A 12351-nucleotide genomic window follows, 5' to 3' on the forward strand; every position below is an offset into this window, starting at 1 on the left:
ATGTCAAAACTTGATATCCAAATACCTCACTTGGGATATAGGGAAAGGTGATAAAGCTTTATTTTGGGAGGATTCATGGAATGAATACCTCCCCTCCTAAACTGGTCAGACCTTGCTCTAGAATCAGTTGCTCATCTCAAGGCAATATGGGGGACAAAAGTGAAAGATTATATAGTGGAAATTGAGTCAAACTCTGGAAAGATATGGAAATGGAAAACCATTCCTAACTGCGGACTTAACCAGATGGACAAAGAGAAACTTGAAAACATTCTTAAAACCTAATCAATTTCAACCAAAAATAGGGAGGACAAACTAATTCGGGCAGCTTCTAAAGATGTGAGTTATAAAGTCAAAGAGGGATATAAAATGACATCAAATTCACAGAGCTAGGAAGTTAATACCCTCCCAACTAATCTATGTTGGGACCTAGCAGGACTTCCTAAAGCATGTATGTTCCTCTGGGCTGCCATACAAAGGAGAATTCTAACAACAGATAGAATTCAAAAAATGGGCTTCAAAGGTCCCTCAAGATGCATATTATGCAAAGAACACAAATAAAATGTAGAACATCTCCTATATGGTTGTAATTTTTCAAGGAATGCTTGAGGTGGCTCCAATGCAAACTAAATTGGACTACCTCGCTTGTGGGCAAATGGATAGATCATCTACTGGGTTGTGATATAGACACTTCAAATAAAGTATATGGAAAACTGTGGAATATCTCCCCAGTAATCATAACATGGGAGATTTGGAAAGATAGAAATTGCCACATTTTCCAAAGTCTTAGTCTTAATGAGCAAGCTCTGACCGCTAAAATAGAAGTGGCTATAATGGAAGTCATGAACAGTGATCTTAGGAAGAGACCTAGAGAAGAAAGAATATTTTTGGATTGGGATGCAGAGATCAAAAAGTTAATGCCTCTTCTAATCAATCCACCCCTATTTTACAAAAAGAAAAACAACTTAGCTAGGCAAACATGAATAACATTGTAGAACTTGAAGCAGTAGAAGAAGGAATCAAACTATGCATAAACCTTAATATCAAAAGGATTATGATAGAAGGGGATTCTCAGATCATAATTAATGCACTCAGAAAAGGAGAAACTCCAAACTAGATATTAAATTCAAAACTAGAAACAATCATCCAATATCTCACAAAATTTGAAGACATAAGATTCTCGCATATTTACAGAGAAAGCAATAAGGAAGCTGATAATCTAGCCAACTTAGGAACTAATGGAATTTTTTCCTTAATGTATAATCATACCTTATAATCATCATAGTTATTGGATTTAAACATTGCCACTTTATTCCCCGCGTGTGAACTTATTAGACATCAATCAGGCCCAGTACCTAATTTTGAGGAAATCTCTCTCTCGTGTTAGTTATTCCTTGGTATGATGTATTCGAGAGGAACTCACATATTCATCAGGGCATCACTTCCATAATTTTGATTCTAGATCTCTCTTCCCCCTTTATTTATGTTTTAGTATCAGGTTCGGCTATTAATACAACTTAACTAGCGATTGGTATCAGTTTAGTTAGCCTGTGGTATGCAAATTAGGTCCTCCATGGATACCAATATTTGCCTTTTTCATGCTTTTGAAAACCAAACTATGGCATTCTACAACCCAATAAAGCAAGAAAGATGGAATAGGCTTTTTAGGCCAATTGATCACATGCGTCAAGTTGCAGTCAACTGAGCATTGGAGGAAGGGGTTTTTAGTTATAAATATTCATGGAGGACTAACAATGACATCATAGGGCTCTGGGTTGGATGTTTAGCTAGGGCTAGAGTGGAGAAATGGGACATCATCAGGTTGACCTACAATATCTTTGACCCTTTCTGTTTGATAGGGTTGGAAATTGTGGTTTCCAACATTGATGCAAGGCTTTAGATTCCTCCACCTAAGGCTTACATGGAACTTGATTTGGATAGTATAGAACTTGCAAGAAGCCCTAAGTGTCCATGTCTAGTTGTAAGGGACAACATTCAGTTTTATAGAGAGTGGTTGAAATGGAATCAAGTATCAATTTCCTGCTAAGGTGGAGAGGTATCATTGAAGACCCGGGTAGAGATTGGCTCACGAATTATTTAAGGGCTTATGATGCATACATCCACTCGGACGCTAATCTCACCAATTTGGAGAATGTGGAATTCTGCCTGCCCAACTATGACAAGTCAAGCAGAGGAAGGACAACCTATGAATTTCCACTAGGTTCAAAGGCCACAAATCTGCATGAGGCCTCGAAAATCATCATGGTCTTTAAGAAAATATAATGATATCCGGAGTATTAGGGTCATTTTGGTAGTAAATCTGACCCAGTATTAAAGGATTAAGTATATGTAATAGGTGAGGGTTTTAATTCTATCGATAATTTAACTGTCTTAATACTATACTCGAATATCAGGTAGCAGGACAATTTTAAAAAGATGTCCTCGTCGATTGTAATATGCATAAGGTCTTGAAATTGTAAATAACAATACCAATATTAATGAAGATAATCTATTAGCTAAATTCAAGTCTCATTATCAGGTTTCATTTACAGTATTTGGATGCAAGATTCAGTTATGTTATCTTATTTGAGTTTATGTCATGTGGATTAGTGGAGCTCCAAATATTTATCTCTTGACACGTGATCCTTACATAGATTTTTGGTTTATCACATATAATAGTGATAAAGGAATTCGCACCCAGTACCGATTGACTCGACACTTGGTTTATGATTACATTCTTTAGTGAATTTTTATCTCCTAGTAACTTAAAAATCTTTTGATATCTACTATTACACGAAGTTTGCTGCCCCTTGATTCCAATTAAGTATTTGATTATTTGATTTTATTTTCTCTAACCACTAACCCACCTTGTTGTTTATTATGTGATTTTTTTTTATCAGGTCCTCTGCAGTTAATATCTTAGAGTGCTTCTTAGACATATCGGAAGCCATTTGTGTATCATTTTGGACTCTCGATATGATGTAAAAACTAGGGTATACCCCTTTTATCAATGTATAATATAGGACTTCGATCCCGGGCAAGACTAGAGGTTTTCTTACCCTGTTCTTTCCTACCAGTACCCGTCAAAATGGTGGATTGCTTGTACATTTAAATTTTATTAATAAAATATATCAAGGCTACGGTCATTTATCGATTTAAAAAAAAAACCCAATTATAAGAAAAGAAGTAGTATTTATTTATATAATTTTAAAAATAAATTAATTATATATATTTTTAATTAATAATTTTTGTAAAAAAAACATTTTAAAATTTTTTTCTTGACATTAATAATAAATTATTTTTAAAAAAAATTAATAAATAAATCTGAAAATTATATTATATTTTTATAAAATAAAAATAAACAAAAATAAACATTAAATTAGTATTTTTGCTTTGATGTCTCAAATCATGCAACCATAATATACTTAGTTTTCTATATTTAGTATATTTGTTTTCACATGCATGTATAAGTTTAACTACAACATTCTTTTCTCTTAATTAATCTTTTGTTTTTCAAGTAAATTTTGCAATTAAATTATTTTAGATATAGGAAGAATATTATCTTTATTTAGGAAACTCATGATAATCACATGACAAATTTAAAGTTCAAACCCTAGTTGTTCATTTTTTTGTTTTCTTCCAATTTTCTATAATTGAATCAAAAAGAGTTTTAAAAGAATGCAATCATAATAATTTTCTACATTTTTCTATAGTTTTTCTCAGTCACGGATTCTTGATTAATAAGTTTTCCTTTTCAAAACCTACAACATAATTATTTATCCAAAGATTTATACAATAAATTAATAAGCATTATGCAAGCACCTAGGAAGACACGAAGTAGACAGATCTTTCAATAAAATTCTACAATGGGTTTTCAAACCCTACCTCAAAACAACAACTAAAATCTGAGGCAACTTGTGAATGCATGCAAATCCAAACCCTTTGAAACTTTCAACAATCCTTTTGTTGCAATTCCAAATTTTGCTCCCCAAAACCTGTGTGTGGAGAAATGAGCTCTAATTTTCTAATAAATAATTTTTCAACCTAGGGTTTTGGTTTTACGAACATGCAAAAGCATTCTCTTTTATTATTTTAATTAATTAATTATTTGTGCATACTTTTTGCGTTTTAATTATAATAAAGTTTATTTAAATTATTCTTGCTTGCTTTTATTAAATAATAAGATGTATTTAGAAAGTATATTTATTAATTTAATTAATAATAATATTTAGAGTTCATTATTAAAATAAAACTTCTAAATTAATTATTATTAGATTAAATAAATATAATTACTCCAAATTTAGACTTTTAATTAAATCTTTAAATTTATTTATTCTATTTAATTAATTTCTCAATTAATTAAATATAATTAAAATTTGATTATTCTTTATAAAAATTTCGTTAATAATCTCTTTAGCTGATTTATTTATACTTGAAAATCACAACAAACCCACAAACTCAATAAGATAAAACTTGACTGAAAAGACAATTATGAATCAAACTCAAAGGTCAAAAATCTTGAATTCATGTCACTTTGACTAATTTGAAAGGGTAAATAATTTAGATGCTTTCCCTATATTTAAAGACAATCGACTCAAGTTTAGGATTTGGACTTGAGAACTCCCTACCCTCTTTACCATTGTGATACTGTGACAGGGCACACTCATCCTGGCAATTTAGGGAAGTTGATGCCTAGTACGTGCAATTTGCATAAAAGGAGAACATGTACATGTGTGTGTGTATCTAAACTAAACAAAAAATTGTAGTGAATGGTACATCGTTTAGATCTCGACTAGCAGGTGACTACGACTCCCTCCCTCAATCACATTAGAAATGTTAAACATAACATAAAACATACATATACACCATACACAAACAAGTATGGGGAAAGTAACCATAAAAATTGTAAATAAATCATCCATTTAACTATCATCATGAAACAACTAAAATCACTATATGATACTGCAAAAATATTAATCTCAAATTGGTTTTGACAAGTGAGTGTCTATATGCTTAAGTCATATACTTAGTTCATGCCAAACAAGTAATATTTTCTGAGCACAACATAAAAATTAGAGCATGCCGAGTAAACAGTGAGTGTCAAGTCATTCAAGTGTCAAGCAGACACTGCATGCCGAGTCATTTAGATGCTAAGTGACAAAATTGAAGTCATAGTTAGTGCTGAGCACTAGGGACTTTAGATGTCGAGTAACATAATTTTGACATAGTTTCTTGTATTAGCACAAACTACTATGTAAACCATTTTTGGGCTGACTTAACGATTAAATTACAATATTTGTTGATAAGGATGAATCATAAATGGGAATTCCTATGTATTACATGCATCCAATCAAATAAAGGGAAGGTTTAAGTGGAAATATGGATGAATAATAGCCATTGATTCATACCTAACCATAAGTCACCTAAGTCTTCTTAAGGAGGACAAAACCCTAAATGTTCTATTATAGAGTATCAGTATGAAGGAGAGTTTGCATGTACAAATAGAACATTCATGGTGACCAAGGTATTATGATCTGAATTGCATTGCAGAATCAGTTAAAGGAGAACAGAGGAAGGAAATATTGAACAACAAAGAGACATTTGACCAAGAAGGATCAAGAATACATCAATTTAGAGGTAGTCTGACATCAAGCAATAGAGTACTAATCACAGGATCATTGCTGAGACATTCCAACAAGTGAATTAGGTAAATCTCTTAACAGAGTAGTTCTAACAGGCTATATTGAAATCCTCTAACAAGGTGCTTACTTAATTGTGAGTTAAAGTTTTTAAACCAGGAACACTTCTAAGAAGGTGTTGAAATCCTTTAATAGGGTGAGACCTAACAATCTTTATAAGCTTTTAACAGGGCAGACCTTTCAAAGGGTAGATCATGTTTCATGATCAAACATTGTAACCTTCATTGGATACACTTTATTACTATGGTAGTCTAGAGATTTGTACCTATTGTGTACTACTTATCAGTAGTTACATATTTCGATCCTTATATCCAAAAAACCCTCCAACTTGGAATCTAGTTCTAACAACACTTCTTCTATTTTGAACACTCATTTGATATCATCTTCAGAATAAGATGCTTCAAATAAATCTATAAATTATTGAACTATACTCTAGACCAAGGTGATTTTAGTCCTTGACTCATCTTCAAAAATCTCTATGCTAGCGGCATTATAGTATTGTTGAGATAATGGTTGTTGCACACATTGCATAATATTGTTATATTTTATTATTTTATTTTATCATGTAATGTTCCACCTAGATGGATGTGCAACATGTAAAGATTCCCATAGAATATTCTTGATGAGTTGTATTGTAACATTGTGATAATATTTCATGTAATTATTTAATATTGGAGAAAAGAATTAAATGCCCAATATTAAATGTGGGGTCAGTGAGTTAGGTAGCACATGGTTTTAGCACATGGTTTATGTAATACCACTTGGTGGTTTTGTGGGACTTGCTACTATATAAGCAGCCACAAGGGTAGTCGTTGTAGAGTAAGAGTGAGAAAGGCAAGAGTCGAGCGAGACAAGGCTTGACAAGTTAGCCAAGGGAGCATTTGTGAAGGTTGGAAGCATGGCATGGGATGTGTGGATTCATGCTTGTTCACATAGTTTGCTCGGTTGTGGCTATGGCCATGAAGGCTTCCATAGTTGTATGGCAATGGTATTTTTGCTGAATAATACATGGTGATGGATGCTTTTGGAGGCTGGGTTTTTTCCCTCAATGAGGGTTTCCCAGGGTATATCTCGTGTCACAATTTTGTGGGTATGTTGTCTATTCTCTTGTATGTGGATTTTAATTCTGTGTTTATTTCAGATCTATAATGGGTTATGTGGAAATGGTTATATTTTTTGTTGCCAAGTTTCCTTACAAGTGCTATCAGAGCTATGGTTTTATTATTGTAACCCTAGATTGAATCCATGGAAATGCATGAGAGGATAAAAGAAAGAGCAAGATATATGAATTGTTTATTGCAAATCTGAGGGTTTTGGATTTGCTGTTATGATGGGATGTTAAAAAATTTGGGCATGTGAAATTGTTGGACAAAAAGATTTTTCGGATGTTTCATTTAAATGAGGGTTTTAGGGGGAGCTTGCAGAAATGACATCCTGGGTAAAAACAGACCTCACCATTAGATCTGGGTCGACATTTCCATAAATTTTGATATATAATATGCCCTAGTTTAGCCATGTTAAGAAGAAATGAAAGAGTTTTTTGGTTTCAGCCCATGATCGCCGTCAAATTTAATCCCGTCGAAATTTTTGTCACAAAAAAAAAAAAAATTAAATGAAAAATTGCACTGAAAATGGTAAAAAGACTGTTTTAGTAAAATGGCCATAACTTTCTCTCAGAATATCAGATTTTAGAGTTCTTACAGGCATTGGAAAGCTAATTTAGAGCACTACAACATGGTGTAAGTTTGGTTCTATGATTTTGAAATTTTGGCAAGTTTTAAGAGCCCTAAAGTTATATGTTATTTATTTTGAGCATGGATTAGGGCATAACTTGGGCATACGGAGTTAGATTTTAGACTTTGAGTAGTCAACAGAAAGCTCTTGGAGAGCTCTACACATTGGTTCAGATTTGGTGCAGGTTTGGCATGATTTATTTGATGATATATTGATCTGAATAGTTTATAGATATATTTTGGCTATGGTAACACTGTGAGTTTATGGCATTGGAGATTTAAGATTTGATATCATTGTATACTCAGTTCATATTTTAGATTGGTCTCATGATGATATGGTTATAAGTGTTTGGTTTGGATATGTGTGATGACTTGTTGGATGTACAAGTTGTGTAGTGTTGTAAGCGATCTACACTTACAGGTTACATTTATGACTTGGTTATGGGTTGTCTTTGCCCATTGATCTTTCATTATTGATGCATATTCAGATTGGTGGCTTGGATTTGGGTTGTCTATGCCCTAAGTCACATGATTTGCTAATATTTTTTCTTCATGTAGAAGGGATGAGATGTTGTTACCAAGTACAGTCATGGTGGAGGATTGTGGTTGACTATTTTATGCTGACAGGTTGGACACTTTGAGAGACAGATGCTCGATTCATGGATGTGATCATAGTGCCATGGATTTTGGTATGACATGATTAGATATACAGGTACATCTTTGATATTCATTAGCTTAGATTTCTGATTCAGTTATGGTGGTATATCCTCTTGGTTTGAGGATCATGGTTATTTGGTTTCTTTTGAGGAGCTCATGATGTGAAATTTCAGTTCTTTGATGGTTTGATGCTTTGGTTGATTCTCATGGTTAGAGGATGGTTTTTCATCATTATGTCATGGATAGCTTGGATACATGGTTTAGTGGGAGCTTGTGACAGTGATGGGATGACAGTGCAGGATTAGTTCCTGGTTTGGTTTGGATCTTCATTTAAGATATGGATTTTATGATGCCATAGGTGACTTGGTACCACAGTTGAGTGGGAGTTGTTGGCATTGATATATTTATCGAGTGTTTGTAGATGTTGGAGGTTTGTCTTAGATCCTGTTGTTGCAGAAGCGTCTTTGACATTTACATGGTGCACTTGTTATCTTCATGGTGTGTGAAGATGGTTAGATCTTGAGGACTCATGGACTTCTTGGTTATCTTCATGGTGTGTGGAGATGATTCTTCATGGTATGTGGAGATGGTTTTCTTCATGGTGTATGAAGATGGTTGCATCTTGAGGACTTATGGGGTTCTTGGCAAAGGTGTGGTTTATGCTTTTATTTGGCATGTTATCCTTGGTATGAGGATGGTTTCATTATTATGTCATGGTATACTCTTGATACAAATTTAGAGTTGTGACATGTTATGGTATGTTCATGTGGAGCATGTTATCTCTTTGGTTGAGATGGTTAGATCATGTTGTCATGTTTATGTTCCTGAGGCCATGGTTGGAACTTTGACATTGATCTTGATTTAGTTTCTTGGTATTGAGTACATTGATTATAAGCTGGATACTTCATGATATTGCTATGTTGCATTTGGAGTTGGCATGGATTGATTGGTTACAGGTGCTCATGGATACTTAGAGACAATGGTGATGCTGATTTCTTTTGGATTAGAGAAGTATTTGTTGGGATGGTTGATGGTTTCAACAGGAAGTCCGAGGGGCAATCGCCTGATATGGACTTGAGAGGAGATTGTTCTTAGATGAGTCTTGGTTGGATACTTGGGTATCTTGATGAGCATTCTCATTCCCCACTCTTGGTCTACTCAGTAGTTTGCTACTTGAGAGATATAGCCCATTGTTTCTCTCAGTTGCATTATATTTATACTTGTCTTTCATGGTACATGAGTTAGTTCTTGAGGTTTCATTTGAGAGATGGTTTAGCATTGGTTATCTCCATGTGCATATGTTGTTATGTTGGATGAATTTGGGAGATGGTTTTATATTGGGCATTTTCCTTGGATTAGGAATGGATTTTCCTTGGTTTAGGAATGGTTTATGAGTTTGATATTCTTGTGAGAGGCTTACATCCATGATTAGTTATATGGTATGGTTTGGGTGTTGTTGAGGCTTCTTGTTGGGGTTTTATGAAGAAGATCATACTTGCACAATTTACATCTAGAGGTGTGTGTAGAAGGACATGATACAGGTTATGATTTGCATGGTTTCTCTGATCTTAGTTATCTTCTTGGATGTTCAATTTTTTGCTACATTGGATTTGAGATTGGTTAGAGATGGTGATCACTAGTTTGTGCTCATGTATGTCATGTGAGAGATGACATGGTTATTTCTTTATCTCTTTCCTCTGTTGGTTGTGGAGAATTTGGGAGACTGTTGGAGACTTTCTATGAGAGTTGTTCTTGTAGGATATCAGTTTACGTATTGTGGATGTCCTTGATACTACATGGATTCACTTCTTTGAGATGTGCTGAGTGGATTGGTTATAGATTTGACATTATCTTTTGCAGTGGGAGCTTCTTGGTATATATGTGGCAGGTATTGATCTTGAGGCTTGTGATTGTAGGTTATAGATTGGATATGTCAATGATATGAGATTCACTTGTTATACCTTTGAGGTATGGATAGTTGGATGGGTTTGGCATTTGTTGTGGGTGCTATTTCAGCTATGGATATTTTGACAACTATAGATACATGTGATTACCTTTGGATCAGGTTTTTTTGTGCTTGGAATTTCAGTTGGTACAGGATTTTATGATCTTCTAATGCGACAGGTTGGGTGGCTTTTCTCTTTGGATGTCTTCTATGTATGTCCAGTGGTAGTGGCATATTAGGAGGTGAGATCATTCATGTTTGATATGCTGGATACTTTGATTTTGTTGCGGGTACCAGGATGGAGCACTTGGTGTATTTTGATCCATGACAGTGGATGTGCTAGGAGGGATTGTTCCCTTGTTCATTTATGTGGCTACGGATTGACCCTATGCAATGTATACAACAAAGATTGTTGAGATAATGGGTGTTGCACACATTGCATAATATTGTTATATTTTATTATTTTATTTTATCATGTAATGTTCCACCTAGATGGACGTGCAACATGTAAAGATTCTCATAGAATATTCTTGATGAGTTGTATTGTAACATTGTGATAATATTTCATGTAATTATTTAATATTGGGGAAAAGAATTAAATGCCCAATATTAAATGTGGGGTCAGTGGGTTAGGTAGCACATGGTTTTAGCACATGGTTTATGTAATACCACTTGGTGGTTTTGTGGGACTTGCTACTATATAAGCAGCCACAAGGGTAGTTGTTGTAGAGTAAGAGTGAGAAAGGCAAGAGTCGAGCAGGACAAGGCTTGATAGGTTAGCCAAGGAAGCATTTGTGAAGGTTGGAAGCATGGCATGGGATATGTGGATTCATGCTTGTTCACATAGTTTTCTTGGTTGTGACTATGGCCATGAAGGCTTCCATGGTTGTATAGCAATGGTATTTTTGATGAATAATACATGGTGATGGATGCTTTTGGAGGCTGGGTTTTTTCCCTCAATGAGGGTTTCCCAGGGTATATCTTGTGTCACAATTTTGTGAGTATGTTGTCTATTCTCTTCTATGTGGATTTTAATTCTATGTTTATTTTAGATCAATTATGGGTTATGTGGAAATGGTTATATTTTTTGTTGCCAAGTTTCCTTACAAGTATTTGTCTGCCTCCAAAAATTTCTTTTAAGCTTTATTCTTTAGTTCCTGAATGTCTTCATATTGTCCCTCCATGACTTTATTTTTGCCAAAACCTTCTCTATCTAATGATCTATATTATCTAACTCCTCTACCATATAAATCTCCATTAGCATCTGGTACCTTTTCAATTATATAGATATTAGCACTTGTAAATTAGTGGCCTAGGTACGTACCTCATCCTTTAGCCCAAAATCTTGGTTTACAATGGTAACCAATTATCAGCATTATTTTAGATGTGGTGCATAAGATTAAAATTACCTCTGATTATTTGTACCCTTCTTTCTTAAAAAATGTGACAACATCTCTCTAAAGCATCCAAAAATGAATCCATTGGTTGCGCCATCTCTTTCCTATCCAATGCAACTCCTAGAGCAATCGTAGGATTCTTAGGGTATATCAAACCTACTACTTCATTAAAGTACCCCCTCAACAATTCATTCTACTTTCTCAACATTAAAAGCTCTAACTCATCCTTATCGAGGTGTGAAAACACTTTGTTGATACCCATGATGATCCAAAATTTTGTGGTATCCATTGTGGGTTTTCCCAGTATTATCTCCTTCATTTGATAACCCTTAGGAGTTAACTCTTCTATATTTGTGTGAGAGGGTGGAATTGAAATATGTGCCAGAGGGTCCTAATCCTAATTCTTCATTATGAAAGCCAATGTTTTTGCATCACCCTTGAGTGGCTCAAGCTTCTTTACTACTTTGATCGACTCAATCATGCCTTCCCCTTATATCAACTCCAATTGTCTCTTCTATCTCAACACGACCTCCTTCTTTAGCCAGGTTGACATTATTCCCATTGGTGACATATATTGAGCTAAAGAGGTGGATTTAATGATGGTACATTTCCCTTACCACTCCTCTCTAGAGTCTTCTCATGTCGAGGAAGAACTTTAGTGTGAGCTTTTGTAGCAACTTGGACTAGGGACCTATTCTCTGTGCTGGGAGGAGCTTGTTGCCTTTCTTCTATAATCTTCCCTTCCTTTGATACCTTATTGACATAAAATTGGACATATTCTCCTTCCTCTAAGGTTTGACTCTTAGGTTTGACCATCAAAGGAGGTGGGGCAACTAATCCTTGATCCATTTAAGAAGGTATTGATGGAATATCCTATGATGGTGGAGGAGGAATAGCAAGAGGTTCTTTTGGTAAGGGAGGTA

The sequence above is a fragment of the Cupressus sempervirens genome, chromosome 11 (genome assembly GCF_028749045.1).
Source record: "Cupressus sempervirens isolate cs-2001-9-10 chromosome 11, ASM2874904v1, whole genome shotgun sequence".
Classification (NCBI taxonomy): Eukaryota; Viridiplantae; Streptophyta; class Pinopsida; order Cupressales; family Cupressaceae; genus Cupressus; species Cupressus sempervirens.